Source organism: Sphaeramia orbicularis, chromosome 22, assembly GCF_902148855.1.
Source record: "Sphaeramia orbicularis chromosome 22, fSphaOr1.1, whole genome shotgun sequence".
NCBI lineage: Eukaryota > Metazoa > Chordata > Actinopteri > Kurtiformes > Apogonidae > Sphaeramia > Sphaeramia orbicularis.
In genome coordinates, this window is record NC_043978.1 from 48,183,372 (window position 1) to 48,196,085 (window position 12,714).

The window sequence follows — 12,714 nt, forward strand, 5'->3', positions numbered from 1 at the left end:
AGTTTTGTCTTGAAAATTACCACTGTAAAACCTGATCCATCAAAAACTAACCACAAAATATTTTTTGGGGGACTGAGATATTTATTAGACCTTTTAACAATATACAAATAAACATTTTGCCTTATTTTGTTTATGATATATTTTTGTATCACATTTGATACAATGGGCATTTTTATACAAAATGTATAACACATTTGATACAAATTTAACACAATTTAACTGTACTATAAAGAATCAATTATCAAGTAACTATGCATTGTTTCAGTACATGAAGCACCTTTTTTTTTTAAAGGCAATGGCTACTGCCACAGTACTGTGGCACAAAATATGGGTTTGTCTATTGTCACAGAGCCAATCAAGGGTTAACATTGGTACTGTGACTATAAACAGTAGGACATTTTGTTGCCACAGAGCCAATCACAGATACTGTTCCATGAACTCATTGTCCTCTTGTTGCCACAGTACTGTGGCCATATATGGTGTATACACCCCATACACACCATAATGAAATTATGTCAATCTGCAAAAGTTTAATATCATTTCGGCCTTTAGTCCACATGACACTGGCATTGTAGGTGCCCTGAAACAGTATTTTTGGAGAAAGGGTCCCAGAACAGAAAAATCTCACAATGCCCCCCTCATGTTGCCGTAAAACAAGACTTTTTGAAAACGATGACGTCTTAGTACCATGTGACCGGAAGGACAAAACCTGGGACATAACAACTGGTAACAACAACAATGGCAGGTTACAGAGTTGTGTTTGTGCTGCAGGCGCTGCTAAGTTTATTAGCACTACTACAACAAAATCTGCCATCTTCTTCTTCTTGTGCTTACATTTTTACCCTGAAGGACCTCATGCACATGCTCACTGTATTCTTCTGTGATTTTAGTGTATCCTGCCGCTCTGTCTGTTTGTGTACAGCACCACATATAGGTGTGTCATACGTATTGCACTGTTTTAACCCAGTTTTTCATTTCCACCTGGATGCAGATATTTCTTGAGACGATACGTGTATGGACGCAAAACTTTTAGAAGCTGCAAAAGATCCAGTAACTGGTACCCCAGCCTTTTCCTGTACCCACATAGACCCATGGTATGGCACAGTACTGTGGCAGCAGGGTGACAGGTCTCCAGTCTACACATGATAGAATGAGGGCGCTGATTAACTCTGTAGTAATAGACAAATGAGAAAGTTAGCCCCACAGAACTGTGGACATAGCCACTTCAAAAAAATAAATAAATGAATGACAATATAAATGTTCTTCTTAATATAACTTTTTGAAAATTACCAAAGACTTTCCTGCAAAAAGTATGTGGATGATTTAATGATGCCAGCCATATTGAAATATAATAAAAAATAAAAAAAAACTTCCACCGGCTATAGTGGGATGATAATCCACCAGGGGGCAGAAAATTCGAATATATCGAATCACAATAGCATAATGGATTCAGTGTAAAGCACCTTGAGTGACAAAAATATGCTACATAACTCCAATATATTATTATTATTATTATTATTATTATTATTATTATTATTATTATTATTATTATTATTATTATTACTGGAAATAATAAAGTCAAGTTCAAGGCACAGTTACAGAATAAGAATGCATTAATTTCATAAATAACTGTATACTAATTAGGGATGTAAACAGTTAATCAACGATCAATGAATTGTCCATAAGAATTTGCTCGCTTGAATTATTAATTGTCGGTTAATTGTTGGTTGATTGCCCTTTTCCATGTCCATTCCGAAGGCTGCAACACAGCGACTTGGATAGCCCGTCATCGAAGCGGATCATGGCGTTGATGAGTTAGAATGGCTTTAGGGACATGGTGGAGCCAAACACAGACCGGCCTGTCTGTTTGTGGGAGCGGTGCACCCCCACCTAAATAAATGCGCAGATGTGGGGTCGGTATCGGATTGGAGTGTTTTCCCTGGAGGTTGGTCTAGTCCATGGTCATCTGGACATCCTCCAGACTCTTGATCCGGGCCACAGGCATGTCCCGCATTATGTCCCGCAGTCACCCCGGTGGCCACGGGAAAATAGCAGGGGGAGGGGGGGGGGGGGTACACGACTGCCTCGAAATCTCGCTCCATCATGTCAGTGATGCAAAGTCAGAAATGCCCATTCCTTCTAAGCTGCCCCTCTTCAGATCTATTTATTTTATCAAATTTTTCTGCAGAATTTATTTGGTTTTACTCCATAAATGTCACTGCCTGCTCTGTATCCACTGGTCCAATAAATCAGTCATTAAGGAAAATGACATGCTTTTTCATGAAGTATATGAACAGTATTTAGCTTTTATTCTTATAGACCCTATCCAAAGAGAAATTCAGGTTCTCAGGAAAATCGCCACTTATCAGCTAATTGCTAATTGATCGATAAGGTCAACCAACTAATGATTAATGGAGTAATCGATAATTTGCTTCCCTAATACTAACACTTTTAATTTGGGTTTAATTTCTATTTCGCTTTAGAAATGTCTCAGTATTGTCTGATTGTAGCAGCTCATTTGTTGATTTGAGGACTTTAGTGACACAGAAATCACCCAGAACAAGCTGAAATTGCTGTCAAGCATGTTTCCAACTGGGAAAACCTGCTTTTGATTTGGTCTGATGAATAAGTAAACAGGAAGGGGAGTAAGTGTGAGAATATGTTGTGGCTTCTCTTTTAAAAAGGCAGATATATCTTCGTGCCAAGAGCGGAGGGGGACTCATTGTAAACCTCCAGCCATACCACTATATGGAAATGAGAGCGAGGGCAGGTGCGCTCATCTCCACCGGTATTGGCTCTTGAATTAATTACATCTCAGGCTGAGAGCTGTAAATGTATTGCTGGAGTGTATATGTGTGTGTGTGGAGGGCTCACATTTACCTGTAGGAGGATTGGAGGTCTTAGAGGGAAAATGATTTCCATCTTCATTTAATGGATTCATATCCCCACTTCCCCTCCTTCGTCCCATGCCTCCATCCCTCTTTCTTTTTAGCATCCCATCTCTTTGTCAAAATCGCCTTTTATTCGACCAAAATGACAAAATCTCCACAACTGGCACAATCAAATATCTTCATAGTCTTCATTGTTTATCAAAATCATCACTCCATGTCAGCAAAGTGTCCCATAATAGACCAAAAAATCAAGTCAATGACGACAGCCTTTCACACACATCCCTGACTTCGCCATCTATTCACGGAGGTGTGACTATTATTTCATTCATACTGCCTCATGCTTCTGTCTACCCGGGGCAAATATTTTTTCAATCCATTGCCGTGAAATGTTATAACTCACAGTAAATGTCTCTCAAAGGCCCGTGAAGCATGGCTATGAAAGCTGGAAGTCTGCCTTTGTCTCTGGACAGGACATAAAAGAACCTGACTTTCAATAGCTTTGGTCTTTCAGCCAGAACCTGCCAGTGACTCACCATGTGCCAATGTGGTCATTGTATCTCAGAGGTCAGGACAATGATGATGTTTTCTTTGAATAAACACAAAGGTAATATATCAGTCTTTGTCACTTCTTTGTCACATTGATTAATTTGTTCAGTTTGTTCCATATGAACACTGCTAATTGCTGCTGTAGCCAAGTCTGCAAATGTCGATTCATTACCAGACCTCACAGATGTGATCTGTAGAGGCACAATGAAGATGAAAATTAAGGAATGCATTGGTTTTCAAATCTTATAAACTCATATTTTACTCATGGTACAACATAGAAAACATTAACTGTTTAAAGGTGAGGTATGAGATCTTAGAAAAACTGCACTGTTTTGGGATTGAACTGCATTTTAAAGAAACACTTTAGGCTCACCCAGGATTTGAACCCTGGACCTTTTGCACCCTACGTAAGAATCATACCCCTAGACCAGGGTTGTCAAACTCATTTTAGTTCAGGGGCCACATCCTCCCAATATGATCTGAAGTGGGCCGGACCAGTAAATAAATAACATAATAATTTATAAATAATACCAACTCCAAACATTTTAATGTGTTTTAAAGCAAAAAAAGTAAAATTTCATTATGGAAATGTTTACATCTATAAACTGTCCTTTTAAAAATGTAAATAACATGAACAACCATGAAAAAACTGAAATTTATTCAGAAAAATAAGTGCAATTTTAGCTCTATTTTGCCTCTGCTTATCATTTGTAAATGTGGATTACAACTTACAGATCACAATGGATCTGCAAATGTACAAAATATTTGAGTAACTGGCAGAAAATTAGTAAAATTACACTTACTTCTCTTAACAAATTTCTAGTTTTTCCTATTTTTTGTGAAAGGCTACTTTGTAAATCTACACATTTTCATGTAATTTCACTTTTTTTTTTTTTTTTTTTACACTAAAACAGAAGAAAAATTTGGAATAGTCATTATTTGTAGGTTTTTATTGTAGTATTTTACTGATCTGACCCACTTAAGACTAAAGTAGGGCTTTTTATGGCCCCTTAAGTAAAATGATTGACTGTTAATATCTTCAGTGTAATTTTTGCATTTCACAAAGTCATCCTACGGGCCGGATTGGACCCTTTGGCGGGCCGGATTTGGCCCCTGGGCTGCATGTTTGACACCTGTGCCCTAGACCAATGAGCCTCCTGTTCATGGTTCCCAAAGCTGTTTTCGATGACATAAAGATGGAATGAATGCTGTGGGGTATTGTGGCCTGGTTCACACGTTTTGTGCCACAAGAAAAACACATAAAAAAAAAAGGGGGGGGGGGCAAAATTGCAGTCTTTCCTGTCCTCATTAGTTTTGTGGCCAGTATATCTGCCTGTCATGGGGAAGACTGGGGTTTGATTCCCCCACAGGGAGTTACTTTTTTTTCTTCTCGCATGCTTATTTGTGATCAGGACACAAGTCAAATGTTGCACATTTGAGAAAAACAGCATCACCAAAAAAATGGTGGGAAAGTCCAGAGCAAACAACCCCCAGAAACTGTAACCTACGTACGTTGCTCATTGTACGGTTTTGATTTAATGTGAAGCTTGTGGGCTCATGAGCAATGCTCCAGTTTCTGTAGTTGTAGTGGTTATCACATTCGTCTCACACATGAAAGGTCCCCGGTTCGAAACTGGGCAGAAACAAGTGGTCTGCGTAAGCATTCCTTTTGGGTAGCTCTTTCAAGAGGTGCTTTGAATCTAGCACATTGAATTGCTGCTATTACTGAGCCTAACAAAAAGCCCAGACAAAGTCCTGTGAGCCCCACAGTTTCATCATCTGGTGGCTGTAGTGTCAGTTCTACTTGTTTAACAGCATCCAGCCACCGGGAAGAACAAGTGGCAGAGTGAATCCAAGTTTTAGATCAGTAGTGTTTGTGGAGGGTTTGTTTGACTGCACCTGTATGATGTTGTTTTGTTGTGTTTTATCTCTTGGCAGTTTGTCCTTGGGGTGTACCGGAGCTTGTCTGAGGGTGTTGGTGGATTTGTAATATACCGGTACGGAACAATGATACCCTTCCCTGTTTCTTTCTGCTTTCTGCTGCTGTTGTAATGTGCTTCTTCAATGCCTTGCCATCCTTGAGCTCAATCAATGTTGCAAAAGACCTAAAAATGATGCAACATCCCACAGCCAGGTGAGCCCAGAAGCCATACCTGTAGAGGTTAAGCCTTGAATGTTGACAAAGAAAACTAAATACCTTTATGAATACTCTACAAACAACCCCACATTTTCTTCTTGGATTCCCAACTTCACAAAAAGAGTTTGTCTGCAATGGGTATTGATTGAGGACGGCTTGCTCTACCACATGGATGGCCTGTGAAACTTCGGCCAAGACTCAAAGTTGGATCGCTGGATTCAGAGCCCAGACTGTTAAACAACACAACTTGGAAGAAGCCACTCACACTGACTGTTTTATGTGCCTGAGGTCAGTGACTGACACAAGGTTAAAAGCTCAAGGGATGTTTCCAAGGACAGCTCTATGAAGTGCACTGTTTTAGGGTTGAAACACATTTTCAAGCAACAGTTTGGGCTCATCCGGGATTTGAACCCGGGACCTCTCGCACCCTAAGCGAGAATCATACCCCTAGACCAATGAGCCTCCTTTGTATGTTTTCCAAAGCTGTTTTCGACAGCATAAAGATTGAATGAATGCTGTGGGCTACTGTGGCCTGGTTCATGCGTTTTGTGCCACAAGAAAGATGGAGAAAAAAAAAAGGGGGGGGGGGGCAAAATTGTAGTTCTTCCTGTCCTCGTTAGTATAGTGGCTAGTGTCTCTGCTTGTCATGCAGAAGACTGGGGTTCGATTCTCCAATGAGGAGTTCCTTTTTGGTTGTTGTTGCATGCTTGTTTGTGATCAGGACTCAAGTCAAAAGCTGCACATTTGAGAAAAATGGCATCACCAAAAAAGGGTGGGAAAGTCCAGAGCACACAACCCCCATGAACTGTAACCTACGTGTGTCACTCGTACAGTTTGATTTTAATGCGAAGCTTGTGGGCTCCGGAGTTGCGCCACAGTTTCTGTAGTGTAGTGGTTATCACATTCGTCTCACTCATGAAAAGTCCTCGGATCAAAACCGGGCAGAAACAAGTGGCCACCGTAGGCGTTCTTTCTGGGTTACTCTTCCAAGAGGTGCTTTGAATCTAGCACACTGAATTGCTGCTATTACTGAGCCTAACAAAAAGTCCTGCAAGTCCTGAGTTTCATCGTCTGGTGGCTTAAGTGTCAGTTCTACTTCTTTAACAGCAACAAGTGGCAGAGTGAATCCAAGTTTTAGATCAGTAGTGTTTGTGGAGGGTTTGTTTGACTTCTCCTTTATGACATTGTTTTGTTGTATCTTATCTCTTGGCAGTTTGTCCTTGGGGTGTACTGCAGCCTGTCTCAGGTTCTTGGTGGATTTTTTAACATACCGGGACATTGTGTTGGTTGAAAATCCTTTGGGGTTTCTCACAGACTCCTGCCGTGCACGGAACAATGATGCCTTTTCCTTTTTCTGACTGCTTTTGCTGCTGTTCTAATGTGCTTGTTCAATGCTTTGCCATCTTTGGCCCTCAATCAATGTTGCAGAGACCTAAAAATGATGCAGAATTCCAGAGCCAGATGAGCACAGAAGTCATAACTGTAGAGGTTAAGCCCTAAACATTGACAAAGAAAACTAAATACCTTTATGAATACTCTACAAATACACCAATTCAAATTTTCAACTTTGATGTGTTATTGGAGGACATAACAAGACTTACTTACATTTATGAAAATTTTCAACATTTCGTTCATAGAAACTGCGTCTACACTACTGGTCAAAAGTTTTAGAACACCCCAATTTTTCCAGTTTTGTATTGAAATTCAAGCAGTTCAAGTCCAGTAAACAGCTTGAAATGGTACAAAGGTAAGCGGTGAACTGCCAGAGTCTGTCTGTCTGTCTGTCTGTCTGTCTGTGTGCAAGATAACTCAAAAAGTTATGGATGGATTTGGATGAAATTTTCAGGAAATGTTGATTCTGGCACAAGGAACAAATGATTAAATTTTGGCGGTGATGGGGGTGGGGGGCTGATCTGTCTTGGTGGAGGTCTGTACTCTCCAAGTACTTTTCTAGAATTATGTTTGTGTTTGTTCAAAAATAATAACACTTGAGCAATGAGACCAATATGATACAATACTGAAACTCATACATGGAAATTCATATTTGAAAAAAATGTTTTGGGTTGTTCAGAAGGACTAATGAAGGCTCCAGTTTCAAAGAACTGGAATTTTCTGTCAATGATTTAATGGTTCAGGCTTTACAGGGTTAACCCTTTCATGCATAGTGGTCACTATAGTGGACAGCTATTCTACAGCTGTTCTTTTGTATATTCATGGGTTTACTTGTTTTAGTTTCATATCAGCCAACACAGTGGACGCTTATGCATCATCTCATAAACTGCAATTCATACCATTACTGTAACTTTGCTGTTGTTAATTGGTTCTTTAATGGAAATCAATTGTTAATTGTTATTTTTTGCATATTATCTCCATGAAGTGAGTAATAACTAGTATTAGAATATGTTAAAATGTGAGAAAACATCAGATTAGCTGCATTAAACATGGTTTCATTTCACTGTTTTCATATCGCTTTATCATATTGGGTTTTAAATACATGTTTCTTTGCTTCAAGAATAAAATTCATGGTGTAGCTGAGTGGACATTTTTGTAAATCTATGAAAAAACCCTCAATCTCATTGTTTTTTTCATGCCCAAGGAGGCATAAAAACACTCAAAAAAACAAAACAAAACTCAACTATAAGGTTCTCATAATTCATGCATGAAAGGGTTAAATTTGGTTCATCTCAGTCCATTTTAAATGAGCTTTAGCAAAAAGAAAACAGTGGTGTTTCTGGATCATGTTCACATATGGTTTCTTCACTGCATAACGGAGCTGTAACCTGCATGAGTGGATGAACTGTACTCATAGATGATGGCAGCACTGCCAGAGGATCTGAAGATCACAGCCATCCAATATTGATTTTTGACCTTGTCCATTATCTTTGTAATTGGGCACTGAAGAAAATGACTCTGAAAATATATCAGATCTGGTGGTTTTTCAGACTGGTGAACCTCTGCCCATCTTTACTTTGGACAGACACTGCCTCTCTAAGATGCTCTTTTTATACCCAGTCATGTCACTGACCTGTTGTCATTAACCCAATTAGTTGTGAAATATTCCTCGAGTTGTTCCTTTTAGAGCCACTTAGCTTTCCTGCCTTTTATTAATCCTGTCCCAAATATTTGGAAGCAAATTCAAAATGATTTTTCTAAACCCAAAAAGACCCAGTGCTACTTTTATGTCAGTTCCCAAATTAATGTGTCTCTATTCAACTTTTCTTAAGTGATTTATCATCATTTATTGTAAAATTACCCTCAGTATTTTGTATTTTTCACTGTAAATCATGTATTTTCTTTTGTTTAATTTCCTATGTTTATTTTAGATGTTCACGAAAACTCAGAACAATTCATAAGTAATTATAAGAAAACAGAGAAAACTGCAGAAAAAGTGACTTTTTCTCAGCAAAGATGTCATGAATTTAACATAAACCAGTGTGTCCATCTACTGTCATTGATCCAACTCTATGGGTTTTATTAGTGAATCAATGTTGTAGAAGATGACAGTGTTTCCATGGTAACCACAGAGCCTCTGAACATCCAAATGGGTCATATCTGATGACCATGAAAAGATGACAAACTGTATTTTTCACCAATTATTTACATGTAATGACAGGATTAGTGGCTCAGTATTTATTAAACACTTTAGATCAGTAGATGGTTTTTATTATTGGTGGCTGTTTGGGTCTTCATGGGTTAATCGAACAGCTGCAACCTTTTAAGATGTTTGTTAAAAGTGTTTATTTAGTAAACGACATTGAGGAGGAATAAATATTCAGCTGTGTAAACCTTAAAACAGGGTTAATGAGTTCGAATACTCGTAAGTGTAACAGGGCATTAAATTATGTACAAATGTTTATGGCTGAGAAGTTTGTGATGTGTATGTGTATTGTTTATTTGTAATTTTTTTTTTGTTTGTTTTTTGCTTATAACACTTGTAATATTGCAGGTGCCTTTGTTAGTGAGGTACAGGTCTGCATGCTTGCTACGGTTGTGTGTATATTTACAAGTGTATGTGTGTATATATAAAAAATGTGTTAAATATATTGTTAAAAAAAAAAACAGTTTTTTTGGACACTGCTTTAATTAATGTTATAATGTTAACTTTAATTTTAGACCAAATCCACCATTTGTATTACAGCTATTCTGTTATATAAAAAAGCTATTTTAATATGTGCTTCAGTCTTAACAACCCCTCTTATACCTCCTTATATTGCTTCACTCACTAATACAATTTCATGTCCTAAGGCGTGTGCTTCACATTATATTGTAGTTCAAATGTGCAGTTGATGACCGCTAGTAATAGGATAAAACAAATGGTTTTACCAGTGGGAAACGTGAAGACAGGATGACTTTTCTTTCTCTCTTTCCCAGTCCAGTAGTTGTTCAAAATCATTAAATGTAGCAGTAATTATCAACTACTCTGAGTCTGCACTGTAAAATGTACCATGCTGTTTCAAATAAAAAATAATACGAGTGAAAGGCCTACTTTACATTTTTACGTCAAATGAACACATTCTCCTAACATACATCATGTTGACTCAATCAAATATCCCTGGTGTGTAATTGTCTTTGTTTATTGGACACAGATTTGTTAGTTAATTAGTTGAACACTTCTTTTTAATTTTTTTTTTTTTTTTTTTTTTTTGGGAAGCAGGTGCAACTCAACATACACTTCAACCAAAAAGTTAAGGATGTTTTTTTTATATTTGGGCTGTTTTTTTCAGTTGGGATTCTTGCACAGCGCTTTTTACTTTTTTGCGTGTGAATTGAATTGAAACATATTTTTTAATGACCAGACATAGTTTTATTTACAAATGGTAAAAATGACCAAAAAATGACAAAAAAAAAAAAAGGAAATATCTTTAACTTTTTGTTTATAGTATATGTCTGTCACTGCAGACAAGAAATTTAACACTTTCATGCACAAATTATGAGAACCTTAATCAAATTTTTTTCCTGAGTGTTTTTATTCTTCTTCAGGCATGAAAAAAAAAAAAAAAATGCGATTGAAAATTTTCTTCTGAAAAATAAATTTAAAAAAATAAAATAAAATAAAAATAATTTACAAAATTTAAAAAATACATTAAAAAATAATAATAATGAAAAAAAAAAAAACAAATTCTTATGAACCTGTTTTTCATGAAGTTGCAAAAATGTCCACTCAGCTGGACACCACATGTTTAATTTTTGATGCACAGAAACATGTATTTACTGATAAATTGTGTGAAAACTATGGGGAGGGCTTGTGATTCTAGGGGTTTATGCTCAGAAGAGAGCTACAAAATGTTACCAATTCATGTCAGAAAAGATATGTAGTGTCTTAAAACTTTAATAAAGATATGTGTGAAGAAAAAAAAAGAAAGAAAAAAAAAAAACAATGAAAACAACAAAATCCATGAATATAGAAGAGAAAAGCTGTAGAATAGCTGTCCACTGTAGCGACCAGTATGCATGAAAGGGTTAAACATACACACACACTTGTGCCAAGACATTAACCAAGATATAACTCACAAAAATAAATGAATAATAAATAATACATATCTGTACAAACACATGTACACACATATACACATATATAAGTGCATCATTACAATTGGTAGTCATACCTAAAACTATAAAAGATAAAAGAAAAATAGCACCTGCATATTTTATAGCCTCTTAACCATAACCAACTCCATCCCACAGATCTTCCTCTAAATTTCATGACATGCTGGATATTTCAAATAAATACATAAAAATACAAAATAATAATAAAGACTTAAATCATCATATTGTTTTTGGTTCAGTTTGTTTGTTTCTTTGTTTAACACTTTAGTGGCAAAACTATTGATTAAATTCATATTAAATTAGGTTGACCCAGAATAGATGTCATTACACGTTGGGAAAAGTAGGTCAAAGTTCAAATTTTTTTTGATTAAAAAAAAAAAAAAAATCTCACAATTGACTTATAATGGGCAAAATACATACTAGGGGTGGGGTTTGTTGTGCCTGGCACCACTTTTTTTTATTTCTTTCCAACTCACTATCTCACCTAATCATCTAAAAGCTGACCAAGACATACAAGATTAACAACAAGAACAACAACAATAATAATAATAAGAAGAAGAAGAAGAAGAATCACAATAATAAATAATAATAATAATAAGAAGAAGAAGAAGAAGAAAAATAATTACATTAATAATAAGAAAAATTATAAGAAAAATAGTTATTATTATTATTCCAGTTCAGCTGCAGAAATTTCAGTTCAAAAAATACATCCATAATTTCAAACAGTGGACGTTCAAACAGGTGAGGCACTTTCTTAAACAAAATAAACGTGTTTTAAAATGTATGCCCATCTTAGAAACAAGGCTCAAAAACAGCGACGATAAGTGATGTATTCAGATGTTCTGTGACCAAAACGTGATGATGCAGGTTTTACTCCGCCCACTCTCCTGAACTGTCACTCAAGTTAAATTGACAGAATTTATTAAGTTAGACAAGGATTTTTAAGTCAAGATATAAGACATTTTTAACTTTTAAATTTTTGTGTTATCACCAATCAAGTAATCAGTTGTTGTTGTAACACAGAATAATATGTTAGCACAACAGTTCTATTTTACAGTCTGGGAGAGTCTAAAGTAATATTAACTATATTTATATTATTATCACACTATTATAGTCCATAAGACATTGGTACACTCCATTGTGCTAAAAAAAAAAAAAAGCCGCTGCGGTACATTTGTTAAACTATAAATCTGACCACTGTAATTTTTTCCACTTCCATTCTCCCCAACAGATGTCAAACACAAACCTGATCTGTCCATGTTGGACTAAAGACAGGGCTGAAAGGCTATTAAATATCATGCGGCCCAGGTCCATCAATTGGAATGAAAGTGCAGTACAAAAGAAGAATTGAATTCCACATTCTCAGATGAGCCGTGATGGTTTCATTATTACAGAAAGCAGAGAAGCAATTACTTGAGATTCAGACTGAGCGGTGAATTCCTGGTTCTGTCTGCCTGAAGGATCTGATGAAACCAGCCCATCCCTCACTCCTCCTCTCTGAACTCTCCCACCACAGCATCAGTTTAATACAATGAACAGTTCTGTCCTGACATGACTTGGTCTGGTCTGCGATGGTCTGGGTATCATTCTCAA

General features: G+C 36.7%; 4 non-coding genes across 4 annotated transcripts; 3 read left to right on the top strand and 1 right to left on the bottom strand.

Annotated features, from left to right (window-relative positions):
* The first annotated feature begins 5,009 nt into the window (after positions 1-5,009).
* trnav-cac (transfer RNA valine (anticodon CAC)) lies at positions 5,010-5,083 on the top strand. The gene has a single exon. It is a non-coding gene; the product is annotated as a tRNA-Val (tRNA).
* An 881-nt stretch (positions 5,084-5,964) lies between these two features.
* On the bottom strand, positions 5,965-6,036 carry trnap-agg (transfer RNA proline (anticodon AGG)). Its single transcript has one exon. It is a non-coding gene; the product is annotated as a tRNA-Pro (tRNA).
* Positions 6,037-6,184: 148 nt separating this feature from the next.
* Positions 6,185-6,256, top strand: trnad-guc (transfer RNA aspartic acid (anticodon GUC)). The gene has a single exon. It is a non-coding gene; the product is annotated as a tRNA-Asp (tRNA).
* Positions 6,257-6,451: 195 nt separating this feature from the next.
* trnav-cac (transfer RNA valine (anticodon CAC)) lies at positions 6,452-6,524 on the top strand. The gene has a single exon. It is a non-coding gene; the product is annotated as a tRNA-Val (tRNA).
* The last annotated feature ends 6,190 nt before the right edge of the window (positions 6,525-12,714 follow it).